Source organism: Physeter macrocephalus, chromosome 15 (assembly GCF_002837175.3).
Source record: "Physeter macrocephalus isolate SW-GA chromosome 15, ASM283717v5, whole genome shotgun sequence".
In the NCBI taxonomy this organism is placed as follows: Eukaryota; Metazoa; Chordata; class Mammalia; order Artiodactyla; family Physeteridae; genus Physeter; species Physeter macrocephalus.
The window spans coordinates 33,896,313-33,914,803 of record NC_041228.1 but is presented as its reverse complement, the minus strand read 5'-3'; the positions used below and the strand labels follow the sequence as shown (position 1 = coordinate 33,914,803).

Genomic DNA, 18,491 nt, shown 5'->3' with positions numbered 1-18,491 from the left:
CTGCCATCCTGGTACCATGTTTTTCCTGTTGCATTTTCACACGATTGTACCACTTGCTTTCTTCGCTGCTTCTCTGTTTGGCCTGACTTCCTGAGGATAACCGCCAGTGCTCGTGTCCAGCACTAGCACTGTAATGGCTCTGGACGAGCATCCCCTTCTACTTCCTCCGACCCTGCAGCCCTCCTGCTGCCGTCTCAGCTCTGGGACCTCGTGCTGCATGCTCCTGGAGCTTCATCAGGCTGCTGTTTGCCTTTGGAATGCCTCCTGGCATTGCCCTTGGGGCACCTTGTTTTCTAGAATTGCTTGTCTGGCTTCTGACTCACCGAGATGGCCTTATTCCCCTGCATTTACGTGGGCTCAGGTTTCATGGTTTCCAGGTCCTTGCCAGCTCCCCTTGACCTGCTGCCGGTGACTAGTCTTCACTTAGTTGGAGCAGTAGATGCTGAACCAGGGCCATCGGGTGTCCCAAAGCCAGGAAGATGAGTCTCAAAGAATGCAGAGAAGTGCAGCAAAGTAAGTTCCAAGAAGTGTCAATTTAGCAATCATGACTTCACTAGTGATCTCCGGAGGAAAGATATTCAGAGTCGTGATGAGAGAGGCCAGATCACAGGTGACCAGCAGGAGACTGGGTGTGAAGACGTGGGAGCAGAGGGGTGGGTGCTCTTCAGCTGTGTGAGAGTAGAAGGAGAGAGAGGGGTGGTGTCTGAATCCATTCAGGCTGCTCTAACAAAACACCACAGACTGGGTGGCTTATAGACAACAGAAATTTATTTCTTAGAGTTCTGGAGATTGGAAGTCCGAGATCAGGGTGCCAGCATCATCTGGTTCTGATGAGAACTCTCTTCTGGGTTGTAGACTGCTGACTTCTCATTGTGTGCTCGCGTGGCAGAGAGCAGAGAGAGGAAGCAAGTGCTCCTATGACTCTTACAAGGTCACTAATCCCATTCAGGAGGGCTCTACCCTCATGACCTCATCTAATCCTAATTAGCTCTCAAAGACACACCTCCTAATGCCATCACATCTGGGGACAGTGAATCTTGGGGGGACAACATTCAGTCCACAACAGATGGAATGGCTGCTTAAGGGGTAGCAAGGTTGAGGGAATTTTGTGGTTGATGTTAGACTAGAGTGCCTCGAGCACCATAGCAGACTCTATCCATATTCTCAAGGATCCCCTTACCATTTCTGGCATGCCCTCTGCCAGTACCTGTGTCACTGTTAAAGGCGAGGGTTTCTCAACTACAGCTCTCTTGACATTTTGGGCCAGAAAATTCTTTGTTAGGCTTGGGGTGGAGGGCTGGAGAGAAGGGTATCTGTTCTGTGTATTGTGATGTTTAGCAGTATCCCTGGCTTCTATCCACTGGATGCTATTAGCACCTCCACAACCAGTGTGACAATCAAAAATGTCTCCAGACATTGCCAAGTGTCCCCTGGGGGGGACAATATCACCCCCAGCTGAGAACCACTGGTTTAAAGGTGTGGGAACCCACTCTGGCAAACACACGGCTGAGAGGAAGTGCCTGGGAAATAACAACCCCTCATCCTGTGTAGCCCTTGACCGATGCCTGGCATATGGGGCATGAATGCCCCAGCTCCCTCACCCCTTCGCAGGAATACTTCGGAGGCACGTGTTCGGTAATGTTTTCCAGTTTGCCCTGCAGGATTCAGCTCCTGTGCTCACTGTGGTACTTGGCTTGCCATTGCTTTTGGTGACTTTCTTTTCCCGTATCACTCCTTCCCCACCCCACCCCCTTTCACCTACCCAGTCCCTCCCACCTCAGGGTCTGCTTCTAGGGGGATCCACACTAAGACAAGAATGACTGAAAGTGGAGAAGTGGTATCAGGAAAGAGAAAGAGATGAATAAGGAGACAAATGGAGCAAGGGAATGTACTGCATAGAGAAAATAAGGAAAGAATAAGGAAAGAATGATTCTCTGAGGTCTATGGAAAGGAAGAGAAAATGTGAAGGAGAGGGAGTTTGTGTCAGGGAGGAAGGTGGATCAGGGAGCAGTTTTCTGTATGGCTTCAAATTCTCCAATAAAACAAAAGATCAGGTCAGCCGCTAATGGTGAGGAAAAGGAGTGTAGCACTTTCCACTCTGTTTCAAAAAAAGTTACTGTTCTTGGGACTTCCCTGGTGGCACAGTGGATAAGAATCTGCCAGCCAATGCAGGGGACACGGATTCAATCCCTGGTCCGGGAAGATCCCACGTGCCGCGGAGCAACTAAGCCCGTGCGCCACAACTACTGAGCCTGTGCTCTAGAGCCTGTGAGCCACAACTACTGAGCCCGCATGCCACAACTACTGAAGCCTGCACACCTAGAGCCCATGCTCCCTAATAAGAGAAGCCACTGCAAGGAGAAGCCCATGCACCACAACGAAGAGTAGCCCCCGCTCGCCACAACTAGAGAAAGCCCACGCAACAATGAAGACCCAATGCAGCCAAAAATAAGTAAAATTAAATCTTAAAAAAAAAAGAAGAAGAAAATGTTATTGTTCTTCACGATGTGATAGGGCATGGTTAACTAAAAGGTTCCAAGTTCAAGTACTCTGGGGAAATTTGCATACTATTTGGTGTTTCATAATGTTTATCAGTGATTAAAAGTTCTGATAAACTGGTTTTTTTAATTGATTAATTAATTAATTTATTTGACTGCATCGGCTCTTAGTTGCGGCATGCGGGACCTTTCATTGCGGCGCGCGGGCTCTTCATTGAGGCGTGCGGGCTCTCTAGTTGTGGCACGCGGGCTTAGTTGCCCCATGGTGTGTGGGATTTTAGTTCCCCAATCAGGGATCAAACCCACGTCTCCTGCATTGGAAGGCAGATTCTTAATCATTGGACCACCAGGGTAGTCCCCTGATAAACTGTTCAACATGAGACCAGTTTAACACTTTTTGGAAATTTCAGCTTTATTGAGGTACAACAGACATATAAAATTGTAAGATGTTTGAAGTGTACATCGTGGGATTTGATATAACTTTTTGTTTAACCTAGCATTTCCCAAATTTATTGGGAAACACTTTCCTTCCTTAACTTCCTCCAAAACAAAACACAGAAAACCCCATTCATATCTCAAAGGACACATGTAATCTCTGGGACACATTCTGGGAACCACTGTGTGCGGGCCCCAAGAGGAGGCTATTTGTGAGCCAGCCTAAAGGGGGTGGGGGTCAGCTAAGGACAGATGAGTTTGTTCGTGTGCAGAATTAACACAATTTCCTGTTTTTGTTTTGTTTTATCTATCGATATTAACTGACCTAGAGCAAAGAGCCCCTAGAAATGCAGCCAGCTGCCAAGAGGGTGGAAGGTGACAGGGACAAGGGAGTTGGGTGTTAGTGACACGGTGTTGAAATTGCTGGCCTGGGGAGCTGAGACCTGACCCGGGTTCTCTTTTCACTCACCATCTTCTCCAGAGGACGGTGCCAAGGCTTCTGAGGACAGGGGGAAGGTGGACGATTCTGTGTGAGGCGTCACAGACGAAGGGACCACAAAGCTGAGTCTTAATGAGTAAACAGGTAGGTAGTTTGCTAGGTAGGTAAGAAGGGAAAGGACATTCCAGGCAAATGGCATAAAGGTGCAAAGTTGTGGAGGGGTAAAAGAAGGTGGCAGCTTCTAGAACTGTTGAGAAATTCAGTGTCAAGAGCCAAAGAAATATGAGGAGAACAGAGAAAGGTGGGTAGTGTGTCACGGGGTACAAACTATACAGGGGGTTTTCAAATGTGGTAGGGAAAAAAGAGCATGGATAAAAGTTTCGTGCATTCATCATTTTTGATGTTTCTGAAGAGTTTATTATTACTTTCTAGATAATCTTCCTTTCTTGATTTGTATTTCCTCTTTAACTCAAGTTGTTTAGGATACATTTTAAAAACATATTTCCAGGTGGTAGTGGCTTTTTATCTTGTTGGTTATTAAATTCTAGTTTTACTGTATTACAATCAGAAGATTGCTTGTACTCTGCTTTTTGAAATCTATTAAGGTTTTCTTTATTTCCTAAAATATGGTCAATTTTGGTGAATTTTCCTTAGGCTCTTCTATTATCTATCTTTAGGGGAAAAACCCCATATAAATTAGTTCTAACTTATTATTTATGTTATTTAGTTCTTTTACATGCTGTGTGTGTGTGTGTGTGTGTATGTGTGTGTGTCTACATCTACTTATTCTCTTATGGACCAAGAGTCCTGAATTAAATTCTATCTCCAATGACTTTCTGACTATTTCTCTTTGAAGTTCCTGTAAAGAAGCTCTTAATCTTGGGAATACTGTGATCACATTAGTAATTTAGAAAAGGAAACTTGGGCAGCAATGTGGAGGAGGGTTTTGGGTGGAGATTGGAGGTGGTAGACTAGGAGTCCAGGCAGAGGTCATGGAGAAAGAAAAGGAGGTGACATACTGGCACAGAGAATCACCTGGACATGTGGGCATGCAGGAGGTTGAGAAGCCCGGAGGACCCAGGATTCTGGGAGGCTCCAACTGCTGCTTGATGATGATGCTAGCAACCAGGCTTGAAGGTGGGATAGGGTGAGTAGGGTCTCCTCACAATCTATTGTAACAAGCTGCTGCTTATTTGACTTATCTCTATCTTCCCAGTAAGGGCAGGCCCATGTCTGCTTGCTGTCTATTGTCTCCTCTGAGCCTGGCACAAGTGGCTCCTGGCACACAATGCAGGTTGCAAGATGGAATGTAATAAATGAATGAAACATTGTCACTGAGACGGCTGTGAGGCCACCAGGGGAGGTGTCCAGCGGGTGGGGGAGGCATGCAGGTCGGAGAGGGGTCATGGCAGCAAGTCCTGGGTGAGAGAGCATGCTCGCTGAAACAGGGGCTGGTGCAGGGTGGTGACAAGAGAAAGGGGTCAGGGTGGAATCGTGGTGGGGTCAGGGGGCTGCCCTTTCTGCAAGGGACTCAAATCTGCCTGAGGCCATGGCGCCCATGCACCGGGAATTAAGAGATCTGGGAATCTCTCCTTCTGTCAGAGGATTTTAGCTGTCCGTCCATTCAAAGATTCGACCCACCTCTGTCTGTTGTCTATTCTATCCACATCACTTCATTGACTATTTCCCCACTTCTTCATCAACTCTTCTCCAGGTTATTTTTTTCTCTCCCTGTATTCTCCTCTCTCCTCTTGGATTCTTCATCCTCCAGTTCAGAAGACAGAGGGTCTGGGCTGTCCCCTGGCCCCTCACTGATCACCTGCAGTGTTTCAAGGCACTGCTCACCTCTCTGTGTCTCCGATCCATCATCTGCAGTGTATAATAAGACCTACCTTCTCGTCATACTACCTTTACACAGGCCTCTCTTTCTATAGAAATAAACTACTGTTTAATAGCAGTAAAGACTTTCGCCATCTTAAGCCAAAATTCTGTGGCGATTCATATGACACTGCTTCTAAATGCTGTCAACTCTTCAGAATTCTTTGGGTGGCTGGGTGGGCTCTTATAGGACAAAGCAGGCGTGGCCTCAGAAGGACGCCTCTCGCGCCGGAAGCACGCACTAACCCCCTCTGCTTTCCCAGCACTCCACCTGGAATGCCGTGGAGCTTGACAAACATTTGCTGAATAAATGAAAGGCGCTGTTCTCGATCTCATTAATATTCATTAGATGATAAAGTGTAAGAGATGAAGAGAATTCTTACAGACATAGTCTTTCCATGGGTTGGGAGCGAAAGGAGCATCCTCAATCAGAGGCTCAGCACCCAGAGGGCTATGCGGTCTGGGGTCTGGAGGGAGCAGCTGGAAAGGGCGTTCCTCTCTGGTCAAGGAGGGGAGCCCAGACTCCAGGAATGGGCCTATGGGTTTCCAGGAAGGACCCTCAGGAGAACCCTCCCTAGGAAGAGACTTCCAGTAACCACCACATCGATGAGATTAAGGAACCTCTCCGCTTGAGGTACCTGGATGCAGCTGGGCTTGACTGTAACTGACGAAAAGTAACCTACAAACTTGGGAGCTGTAGCATGTTATGAAAATCTTTTAAAATGAAGAAGGAGCTGCCTTCATGGCTGTTGAGAGCATTTATGGATCAGTTGGGGGAGATGGAAAGAAGAGATTTCTGGGGTGAGGACACCCAAGCCCCGGGAAAGTGCTCTAGGGAGCAGAGCTTCCTCACTGTGGTCTGGACTCCTCTGTGGGCATCAGTTTGCTGTGAGCCTCCTGACTCATGTGTAGAAATCATGCACGTGTAGGTATGTGCATTTGGGGTGGGGGGGTGAAGAGTCTATGGCCAAGGAAAGACCCAGGCGTCACTGACCATGCTCTGCCACAGCCCAACGAGTCTGCAAGATGCTGCTGTCCCCTTCATCAGTTCCGTGCCCAGAAACCCACCTTCTTGGGACAATTTTTCCCACCATTTCTTTTTTTTTTTTTTTTTTTTTGTGGTATGCGGGCCTCCCTCTGCTGTGGCCTCTCCCGTTGCGGAGGACAGGCTCCGGACGCGCAGGCCCAGCCGCTCCGCGGCATGTGGGATCCTCCCAGACCGGGGCGCGAACCCGGTTCCCCTGCATCGGCAGGCGGACGCGCAACCGCTGCGCCACCAGGGAAGCCCCCCCACCATTTCTTAAATCTCCCACTTTATTTCTTCAAGGCTCTCTCCTGGGAATTTCCTGGCGGTCCAGCAGTTAGGACTCTGCATTTCCACTGCAGAGGGGGCTCGGGTTCGATCCCTGGTCGGAGAACTAAGATCCCAAATGTCAGGCGGCGCAGCCAGAGAAAAAGGCTCTTTCCCATTTTTCTGGACTCTAGTACTTTCTGGCTCCCCAGGGACCTCGATCCATCAGCAATCTTCTTGATTGCCTGTCAGTTTCTCTATCCATTGGCTTCCTCCCTGTTGGGTCTGACATGCCCGAATCCCTTCCCTATGGAGTGCGGCTCGGAGGGGGAGTCCTTCTCTTCCGTTCCTTATAGCTGTCTCTTTCTTCCCTTCCCAGACAAGCTTCTGGAAAGACTTGTGAACATTTGTTATCTCTACTTGTCTCATTCAGATTTCAGCCTGATCCAATCTGTTTTCCATCTTTTTCCTCAGAAACCTCTCTCCAAGGTCATCAGTTTGCCAAATCCAATTCCAACAGAACCCACTTTCCAAACTTACCTTACTTGTCCTCTTTGCAGCATTTCACATCTACATTTCCTCCTCCTTGACCTTCTAAGGAGGGTGAATATATAATTCATCTTCCAAACTGGGCCACTGTTTAAAGTGAAAAAGGGCACTCATTAATTATTATGCCAGGCTGTCCTAAACCAAGACTCCCCCAGGCGAACTCAGACTTATGGTCTCCCTTCCTCCAAAACCTCCCTCTCCCTTCTCTGGCTGCTCGTTCTCAAGCTCCTTTACGGGATCCTTTTCCTCCATCCTCTCCTTAAATGTGCCCCGGGCACTCCTCCGTTCTCATGCTACCATCTCCCTGTATGATGTTATCCGCCAGTGGCTCAATCCCTATCTGTCTACAATATTTTGATTTCTATACGCCACATACAAACCCAACTGCTGAATAGAAGTCTCTACCTGGTTGTCCTAGAGGCAACTCCACATCTATATCTAAAACCATACTCATTATCTTTAAGCCCAAACATGCTCCCTTCCTGTGGATGAATGGTAGATGGAGGAATATGAAGGAAGCGGTGATTAAGAACATAACTTCTGCAACCTAAGTGTCCATTGACAGATGAATGGATGGAGAAGATGTGGTATATATACACAATGGAATATTACTCAGCCATAAAGAAGAATGAAATAATGCCATTTGCAGTAACATGGATGGAACCAGAGATTATCATACTAAGTGACGTAAGTCAGAGAAAGACAAATATCATATGATATCACTTATTTGTGGAATCTAAAAAAGGATACAAATGAACTTATTTATAAAACAGAAACAGACTTACAGACATAGAAAACAATCCTATGGTTACCAAAGGGGAAGGGGAGGGAGGGATAAATTAGTTTGGGATTAGCAGATACATACTACTATATATAAAATAGATAAACAACAAGAACCTACTATATAGCACAGGGAACTGTATTCACTAACTTATAATAACCTATAAAGGAAAAGAATCTGAAAAAGTATATATATATTTATGTATATGTATAAACGAATCACTTTGCAGTAAACCTGAAAATAACACAACACTGTAAATCAACTATACTTCAATTTAAAAAAAAAAGAACATAGCTTCTGGAGTTATGACCACCTGGGTCCAAAGCCACATCCTAATCTTGCATATTAGGGTATTTATTTAACCTCTCCAAGCCTCAGTTTCTTTACCTGTAAAATAGAGACAAAATCGCCTACGTCATGGGTTGAGACAAATAATGACAATTAGACAATAATGACAATGACAGATATTTAGAGGGCACCATATGAGCCAGGCACTTCTATGTGGCTCACATGTATCATTTCATTTCATCCTCATGACAGCTCGGGGAGGTAAGTGCCATTATTATGCCTATTTTACGGATGAGGAACCAGAGGCCTGGAAAGTTTAAGTGACTTTCTCTGTGTCAGTGGCTGAATTGGAGTTCAAATTCAGGCAAGTCTGGCTCTAGAGACATTTTCTCAATCACCTCGGTGTTCTGTGTGTACCAAGTGCTTGGAACAGTATCCAACAAGTAATAAGTGGTTGGAAAATTATTTCCACCCTCCATCCAGTCCAGCAAGCTGTCTACCCAGGAGGAGGCCTGTTTTCCTCATCCTTCCTCACTCTACATCTGTCAAGTCCTGTCAACTATACCTTAAAATGCTATGTGTTTTCCCAGAGTTTACTTATTTAATTATTATTCTTTTTTAAAAAATTTATTTTATTGAAGTATAGTTGGTTTACAATGTTGTGTTAGTTTCTGCGGTATAGCAAAGTGATTCAGATATATATATATATATATTCTTTTTCTTATTTAATTATTATTCTATATTCCTAGTTCATTGTTCAAGACGTCTTGATATTTGAGAAGTCAACTACCAGAGTACCAGGTATGAATGGAAAGGCCCAGATGTCTGCGTAGTTTGAGATTTTCCTTCCAAACCTCCATTCTGCTTGCTTTCTTAGAACCTTGCTGCATTGCCACGAGAACAAGCCTGGGCCTGCCTGCTGGAGGATGAGAGACGCTATGGAGCAGAGATGAGCCATCCCAGCTGATGCCACCCTGACCAACCAGTGCCCAGCCAAACCAAGAGCTGACCACAGACCCAAGACCAGAGGAGCCGCCTAGCTGAGCCCAGACCAAACTGCTGACCTGAAGAAAGGTAAGCTAAACAAATGGTTTTTGTTTTCGACCACTAAATTTTGGAATAGTTTGTTATGCAGAAAAAGCTAACTGGTATACTTAGGGACTGTATTAGTCGGCGCAGGCTGCCATAACAAGATGCCGCAGACCAGGTGACTTGAATAACAGAAATTTATTTTCTCATATTTCTAGAGGCTAGAGGTCCAGGATCAAGGTGCCAGCAGAGTTAGTTTCTGGTGAGACCTCTCTTTCTGGCTTACAGATGGCACTTTCTTGCTGTGTCCTCATGTGACCTTTTCTCTGTGTGAGCCTAGAGAGAGAGATCTCTGGTGTCTCTTCCTCTTTGTCTAAGGATATCAGTCCTATCAGATTAGGGCCCTGAACTTATAACCTCATTTCATCTTAATCACCTCCGTAGAGTCCCTGTCTCCATATATGGTAGCATTGGGGATTAGGGCTTCAACATATGAATTTGGGGGCACACAATTCAGCTCATAGCAGGTATCAACCATCAAGTGGAAGTAGAAGCCATGAGAGCTGCTAAGATCACCTGAAAGGAATGTGAGGGCAGAGGAGACCCATGAACCAAGGACAAACTCAGGGTCCCCACAGCCTTCCTGGGGCCAGTGGTGGATGAGAAGCCCGGAGACAGAGAGGGGAAGGCAGAGGAGGTACAAGGAGAACCAAGGGAGTGATAAGGAAGCCAAGCCACCCACAGTTTCACAAAGGAGGACATGATTAACAAAGTCAAGGGCAGGAGGCAGAGGTCAGGGACTGAGACGTGCCCACTGGTCTTAGCCAGGTCCTTGGTGACCCCGACAAATGTCAGAACTATGGTAGAGCCAGAAGCCACGTCCCTGAGGAACAGAAGGGAGATAAGGAAAGGAACAAGCTGATAAAGGATGCTTCTGAGAAGTTTGGATGAGAAGGGACAAGAGAAATCAAGAACATAGACTCAAGAAGAGATTTTTTTAGGACAGGAGAGACAGGAGTCTCTTTATAGGCTGAGAGGAATGAGCTAGAAACAGGGAGAGGTTCATAATGATGGAACGAGGTTTGGAGGAGGCAGAGAGGGAGATGACAATAACTAGCCTTTGTTAGCATTTGCCTGTGCCAAGCTCTCTGTGTGGCCTATCTCGTTTAATCCTTCCATCAACTCTGTGAGGTAAAGGCAAGCATCATCCCACTTCACTGATGAGGAACTGAGGCACTGAGGAGATTCAGAAATCTGCTCAAGATCACATAGCCAGGAAGGGATGTAAATGGGATTGGAACCCTGGCAGCCTGACTCCATAGGCTGAGGGATTTGACCTGGATTTTGGCCTGGTTCTAAAATTAATAGGAAAGCAGTGGGGTGGCAGTAGCAGAATTGGTAGGGAGCGAGAATTTGATGGAAATCATGTGATCCCAGTGGCTTCAATTTTTTTTCCAGTAGTAGGAGACAAGAAGCTAAGCATTAGACTTGGGGTTGGAAGGGAGCACGGGGAGAGTGACGAAGACCCAGAATAGTAAGTGGTTTAGACCCAGGACTGCTCCATGTGCTGGCAGGTGGCACCGAGATGGGAGTCTGAGTCCATAGTGGTGCCAGTGCTGTGGTGGTGGCCTTTTCCCAGCAGTGCTCAGGAGCCAGGAGCAGGCAGGTGGGGCACCGTGGCACCTGCTCCAGGCTGGGAGGCTTGCCAAGGGGGTGTCACCAAAGGACGGGGAAAAGGGCGATGGGTACTGGCGAGCATCCGTCGTTCCTGACCTCGCTGTATTTGAAGGTACAGAAGGTCTGAGCCCCATCCCACAGCAGTGACACCTGAATCTCTGAGCAGGGGTCTGGCCTGCTGTGTGTTCATGGTCCCCAGTGAGGGTCTGATTCCAGTCTAGCCTGGAGTTCAAGCGAGTCCGAGAGGGCAGGAAGTAAGAGGGGCTGATAGGGTATAAAAAGTAGAGGGAGGGAGCGAGGGGTGATGGGGCAGGGTGCCAGGGAAGGTGAAAACGGAGGTGTACGTGCTGGCAGGGGTGGAAAGATACCTCAGGGTCTGCACTGTCCTGCTGGGAGGGCTTGAGGGGCTGGGAGAGGATGATGGTATGGGAGGTTTCCACACCCTCATGCACACCCATATTCCTGCTGGCCAAAACTGAATGGAAGTGTCTCAGAACTTTCCCTTTGTCCTTAGAATAGAGACTTCTGAGGGGCTAAAATAGGGGAGGCCTCAGGAGATGCCCAAACAGAATTTTCTCTCCATGTGACCCCCAGCACAGCCAAGAAGACCCACACAGGGGTGCCATCAGGAGTGGGTCATCTGTAGAATGTGAAGTATCTTCCACGGCTGAGGGACTCTTCAGGGAAAGGAATCTTGGGGAATGGGCCAGGATGACCAGAAATGGGGGAAATGTGTGTTAATTTTATCCAGCCCATGTTTATTGAGCTCCTAATATGTGCCAGGCGCTATCTGAACAAGACAGGTAATGTGATCTTGTGTGGCATCTCCCACAGCACATTCTCCAGGATGGTAACAGTGTCCCGTTTGTAAAAAGCGGTGGGGTTCCCAGGTGCAAATAAGTTTGGGAAACCCTGGGTTAGAGAGAGTTAAACAGATTTACTCACTGAAGGACTTTTCAGGGCCTTTAATCTGTCAGTGTGCTCCGAGACATTCCACAAAGTGGAGCTGAATCTAGAGTACTTCCCTGGCATGCTTGACCACAGGTTTCTCTCATTCCTGGCAGACCTACGGGAACAAAGGATCCGCGGAATATGCTGTTGAGAAGTGTAACGTGGTAGCAAAGTTCAACTCTGAAGTCACAAGACCTGGCTTGCTCCGCCATGTGGCCTTAGGCAAGTTGCTCAAGTCCATTTTCATTGTGTCCAATTTCCCATCTGCAAACAACAGCTCAATCAAAATGTCTCCCTTTGTGCAGTTGTTGTCAGGGTTAACTAATGCCTGTGAAGCCTTGAGTGCTGTGCCTGGCACCCAGAAGCCACTCACTGAAGGACACCAGCCTGGTTTGAGAGATCCTTATGTCTGCTCTAAAATTCTATAACTCGTTGGCCTAAAAATCCCTAACGGGGGGCCAGGGGGTCAGAGCTTCTGTCTCCTATGGAGTTACGTGGACACAAGACTCAAATGCCTGTTGAAGCCTGTGACGAGACCAGGAAAAGAGCAGTCACGTGCAGTTGTTGTCAGGGTTAACTAATGCCTGTGAAGCCTTGAGTGCTGTGCCTGGCACCCAGAAGCCACTCACTGAAGGACACCAGCCTGGTTTGAGAGATCCTTATGTCTGCTCTAAAATTCTATAACTCGTTGGCCTAAAAATCCCTAACGGGGGGCCAGGGGGTCAGAGCTTCTGTCTCCTATGGAGTTACGTGGACACAAGACTCAAATGCCTGTTGAAGCCTGTGACGAGACCAGGAAAAGAGCAGTCACGGGGGGAGGGGGGGGGAGGGGGGAGGGAGGGGGTGGAGGAACTTCTGCCTCCATTCCCACCAGCAAGAGGAGGCACTAGGAATCTGCGGTTGGCTTCTTGGAGAGGGTGGCGACAGGGAGGGGAATGGCCCGCCAGCCACCCCTGCCCCTCAAGGCCCCAGGATTGCGAGACGGTCCGAGTAGGCCGGGCAGGTGTGGAGCAGCTGCTGGACTTGGCCCGGGGCCAAATCTTGTCTTTCCCGGAGGTGGCCGCTGGCAGGAAGAAGTTACCAGAAAAGCTCAGCAGCCGCCGTCTCAGGCTGACGTCAGCGCCTTGGGAGGACGTCAGGTTTGGGGGATTTCTAGCGCCAAGGGTGTCTGGGAAAAGGATGCTTCCTCTCCCAAGGGCTCTGTACCATTTCTTCAGAGCCTGAGAGGAGTGGGAACAGGTGGTGGTGCCTAGGAGGAAGGGAGTTTGAACTGGGAGACAGTGACTGAGGACCAGGTGCCCACCCTGGCACCCGGGGCACCCCTCTGGCCCCTAGAAACCAGACCCCATGGCTTTCCCCACATTGGAAATATCCTTCTGTCCGCTTGACTGTCTACCTTCACAGTCAGTATGTTTCCTTTCATTCTCTGAACCCAGGGCTTGGGGGAGGAGAGAAGATGGCTGCCCACAGACCCCTGCGAGGTACTGTGATCCCCATTTTACAAGACTTAGAGGTCAAGCATCTTGCCCAAGGTCAACCGCTGCCCTGGAATTTGAACCCACATTCATTCACCGCCAAGGCTCTCTCTAATTAGGAGGGAAGTGCAGGATCCCCAGTTTAAACTTCTGGTTTTTTGGGGGAAAAAACGCCTTATGTATAAATCAGTAGAACATCTCTGATGGAAGGAATGGTAATCCTGCTTTTTGTCTTCCTTAGGGGAAAAGAATTGCAGAGCCCCAGTGTGCAAAGCTTTGTTGGCTGCCTCTGATGAGGACCTAATTGTTTTTCCAGAAGGGCATCCCATCACCACCATACAACTCAGACGGCTCCGCCCTCCCCCAGCTTCTGGGCTGCCCCCCAGCTCTCCCCTAGTCTTCTTTTCTAGCCAGGATGGGACCTCCAGGGCTCATGGCCTCGGGCCCAAGGCTCGCCTTGCCTCACCTCCTTTCCTGGCAGCTGCTAGAGATCGCTGCAGTTTTGGCCTAGTAAAACCTTTTTTGGCCTCCCCAAGGGAGAGTTTTGATTGGCTTCAGCTGGGATGACCTAATCCTCTCTAGAATTGGGGGATGTTCCCATTTTCCATGGCTCCACCTTCATCCAAGGAGTTCCCTTCTGGCCATCTTTTCTCTGAAGGCCACCCCACCCCAACCTGCCTGAGCTTTGGAATCCCCCAGACTCCCCTGGGAAGGCCAGTGTGTGCCCAAGAGCCTTGTTCTCTTTCCACAGCAGTGTTCCCAGGCAATCTTGGCTGCCCCCCAGCTTTGGCCAACCCCTCCTGCATGTTCCCCCACCCTCAGATTCTGCCCCTCCCCTCCATGGGCCTCCGCACCAAGATTCACAGGACACTGCATTACTTAAAATAATCACATCACTCTTTATCAGCTCTTCTTTTACCTTATCTCACTTAATCTTCATAATAATCCCATGATAAAGAGATTGTTATCCCCAGTTGACAGATGAAGAAACAAGAGTCTCAGAGAGCTGATGTAACCTGCTCACGATGAGCAGCTCCTATGGATGGAGTCTGGATCCAGAGCCAGGTGTGTCTGGCTCCAGAGCCACCACGTGGTATTTGCTGCATTGAGAAATGCTGCTGGCTGCACCCACGTGTGTGATCCTGCCACAGTGCTGGCTCTCCTGGAAGGATCAACAACAAATCCCATTAGCTCTACCTTGCAAATATCTCCGGAATCTGACCACTTCTACTGCAGCCCCTTGACTGAGCCAGCCCTGTCTTCCACCTGGATTTACTGAAACAGTCTAGGAGGTCTCCTGCTTCTGCCCTCTCTCCACACAGCAGCTCGAGTGGTCCTTGAAAACAGCCCATCTGATCCTCTCCTGATCCTCTCTCCACTGTGCTCAGAGCCCTCTGTGGCTCCCATCTCAGCCAGAGTCAAAGCCAAAGTCCCTACTACATTGGCCCAGGAGGCCCTCCACACCTGCAATCCGATTGTCCTCCCTAACCCACCTCCCACTGTGACCTCTGATTTCACTTCTTACTGTTCTCTCACTCTGACCCAGTTACACTGGTCTCCTTGCTAGTCCTTGAAAACACACAGAAAGCTGCTGCCTCAGGGTCTTTGCACTTGCTGTCCCTGCTGTCTGAAAGGCTCTTCCCCCAATAGCTTCATGACTCAGTCCCTTATCTCCTTCAGGTTTTGCTCAAATGTCACCTTTTCAGTGAGTCTTTCCCTGTTCCCTTTATTCCTTCCATCCTGCTCCCAAACCTTCTCCACTCCCTGCTTTTTTTCCCTCCCCATAGTACTATCACCGAGTGATAGTATTTTACTGTTTTATTAGGTAATCGTCTGCTCCCCCTGGTAGAATGCAAGCTTCGTGAGGATAAAGATTTTTCTGTGCTTTTTTTTTTTTGTCTTTTTCACTGCTGTATTTCTAGAGTCTAGAATAGTACTTTGCGCATAGCAGATGCTCAATAAATCTTTGTGGGAGGGAGGGAAGAAGATGTTGGTCAGCTAATTTCAGATGGTGCCAAACAGAAGGGAGTGAGTGTGTGGGCAGGCCTGTGAGCATCCTGGCCAGGCCTTGGGAAAGCTGAAGTCTGGGGCCCCTTCCAGAGAGAAGTGGCCTTTGACCTCCTATGCCTCTTCTGTGGCTTCAGGACCGAGCATTGACTTGAGTCTCTGGAGAAGCCAGTCCGGGTGGGTTCCTGGGAGGCAGACTCTGAGCTGAGTGGAGAGTGGAGGAGGGCTGTGAGAGGACTCTTAGGAACAACACTGAGGAAAGGAGGGCAGGGGCAGGGGTGGACGTCAAGCTGCAGTTTAGGCCCAAGGACAACCTCGGCTGAGCCCACGGAGCGCTTTGGAGCTGAAGTGGCCCCTCAGAACTGCCCACATGAGGCTGAACTGTGGGTCTGGACATCCTGGCCTCAAGCCTCCCTGGCTGGGGGCCGGCCCTTGGGTGGGGTGCAGTGAGGCACCCTCCCACAGCTGGGGTAGCAAGTCCTTTTACGGGGGTTCTCGGCCACACTACCACAAGACCCTCGGTGGGTCTGCCTTATCCAGTGACGGCCTGATCCACCCGTGGGGTCCCTGAGACCCAGGAAGGGATGAACTGGATCCTGGGGTTACCCAGGTCAGGTTCAACACGCTCGTTCAGAGATGACCAGCTCCCAGTGAGAGAACCAAAACAAAGCCTGACTAATTTAGAGTCATACAAACGGCGCTTTTTAAATTAAAAAAAAAGGGGTGGGGGGACCATGAAGGTGCGGGACTCAAATCACGATGAACTGTTCAGCATTTTGCAGACCTTCCCTCCTCCAGCATCTCCTCCCACGTCTCTGTGGCATCTGCAGGTCTCTCCCCCTTGGCACACGTAAGGATGGGTGTCAGACGTCGCTGTGAGAACCAGAAAATAAGGGATCTCACGCTCATTAGCACGAAAACAGAGGTGCCCTTTTTCTTCTCTGGAGGAAGGGTTGTACGGGTCGGCAGGGCACTGGCCCAGGAACCTGTGGTTCCTGCAGAAGTGGTCAGTGAAGATGGGAACATTCCCTTATCAGAGCAAACGTCTGTCAACATCTGCATGGAGAAAAGACCTGAGCTATTAGTATATCCCTCCAGGAAAGCATAGAAAATAAGAGATTATATTTAGGAAATCTTCTGATGTGGTAGGTGGGCTCCAGCCTCTGTGGTTGCCGATCTCCTTGTCACAGATATGTTCTACAGGAGAGAGCCAGGCGGCCAGGAAGAGCCAGATAGGAGACAGGAGAGGGTTTGGTTAAGAGCTGGTACCAGATTGTCTAGGTTTTGAATATTGGCTCCATCACTTACCAGAAGTGATATCTTTATGTTATAGACTGAATCGTTGAAGTCCCCAAAGTCCCTCCCAAAATATTTGAAGTCCTGACCCCCAGTACCTCAGAATGTGGCCTTATTTGTAAATAGAGTCTTTATAGAGATAATCAAGTTAAAATGAGCTCGTTAGAGTGGGCCCTACTCTGACTGCTGTCCTTAAAAAAGGGAAAATTTGGAGACACAAACACACGCATGGAAAATGGCATGTAAAGATGAAGGGAGAGATTGGGGCGAGGTATATCTACAAGCTGAAGAATGCCAAACGTTGCTGGCAACCACAAGACGCGAGGAGAAAGGCATGCATGCAATAGATTCTTCCTCCTGGTCCCTAGAACCAACCCTTCTGATGCTGTGATTTTGGACTTGTAGCCTCCAGAACTGTGAGGCAATAAACTTCTGTTGTTTTAGGCACCCAGTTTGCAGCACTTTGTTACTGCAGCCCTAGCAAGCTAATACACTGGTAAGTTTCTTAAGTTCACTGAGCCTCTGTTTTCTCATCTGTAAAATGGGGGCGATACTATTTACCTCACAGAGTTGTGTCAATTACATGAAATTAAACCATCTCTGTAGTAATTTCAGGCACAGAGTATGTGCTTTCTCAGGTCAGTGGTGGTGGCTCTTAGAGGTTGGAGAAGCACATAGCAGAGGTCTTTTCCATCCTGCACGCATGCACTTTAATTCTGTGATTCACAGATGGAGTTTGATGAGTTCCTGCACCTCAATCCTCACCCATCTGTTTCTCACCACTGTTGTCCCAGATGAAGAGAACCATCCAACAGCAGTTTTGTATTCTGAGGGCTGTCAGTTAAAGTTACAGCTGTTCAGTGGTCCATGCGGAGGGAAGGATGGGGAGGGCTGTCTTCAGAGCCTGCAGCAGCCTTCCTGGAGCCTGTGTTAACCCTGACCCTGAATCCCTGCCTAGTAGCTTTTAAACACAGATGTGGAGGAAGAAGAGGATGCTGCGTCAGCCCTTCCGGATATTTAAAACAATTTTCAGTCAAAGACACAGCGTCATTATCATCAGCAACAGACACCTAAATCCTATGCCTCATCCTCAACTACCCCAGCATGGAGCTCCAAGGAGTGATTTTGAACATCCTGGTGTGCTTCAGAGAAAAGGAAGGCATGAAGATCAAGCATCGTGCACTTCTGAAGTCAAAGGTGAACAAAACTATTGTCAATCAGATGTGTACTATTTACTGTAGCCAACCTACTATGCCTTGGTATGTTATAAAAGTGGTGTGTGCGTTTTAATATGCTATACGTACACTTAAAAGTTCATTGCAGCCCCTTATATAATCAATGTGATATGTATATTTTGTAGGGCTTGGAAATTAATTTTACTTCTTTGAATGATTGGGGAGATTTACAGTTACTATGGCATTGGTCTTATGGTATATGCTTCGCTGTATCTATGATTCATTTGTTCAGGAACCTCCAATTGTAACAGTATTCCTTTGGGAAGATTTTCTACTTCCCCTTGACACCCTAGAGTTCATCTTTTTTTTCCTCTTTGCTTCTACAGTTTGTGTTGTTAATTTTGTATTTTAACAAAAACATCCACCACAATAAAAGCTTTTATTGGGGAGTGCGGTGGGGTGAGTAGATTGTAAGAGGGAGGTGTGCTTATTTTCTAAATTTTGGAAAAGACGGCAGAGTATGAAAAAGAAAATAAAACCTCCCAGCATCAACACCTCTTAGAGTATTTCTTTCTTGTCTTTTTTCTACATCTGAGCATGAGTAAGTAGCACACGTGTAAGAGAAACAGGTGGGACTAGAGTCCTGTGCTGTGGCAAAACTGGGACATGCCTAGGCTTGTGCAGGGAAATGGTGAGGCAGCCTGCCAGGAGCTGATGCTGCA

The 18,491-nt window shown here is 48.1% G+C and overlaps 1 long non-coding RNA gene across 1 annotated transcript; it reads left to right on the top strand.

The window, feature by feature from the left end:
• Positions 1-3,318: 3,318 nt before the first annotated feature.
• On the top strand, positions 3,319-12,023 carry LOC114487914 (uncharacterized). Its single transcript, XR_003683476.2, has 5 exons — positions 3,319-3,516; positions 7,555-7,777; positions 8,909-8,960; positions 9,037-9,233; positions 11,930-12,023. It is a non-coding gene; the product is annotated as an uncharacterized lncRNA (long non-coding RNA).
• The last annotated feature ends 6,468 nt before the right edge of the window (positions 12,024-18,491 follow it).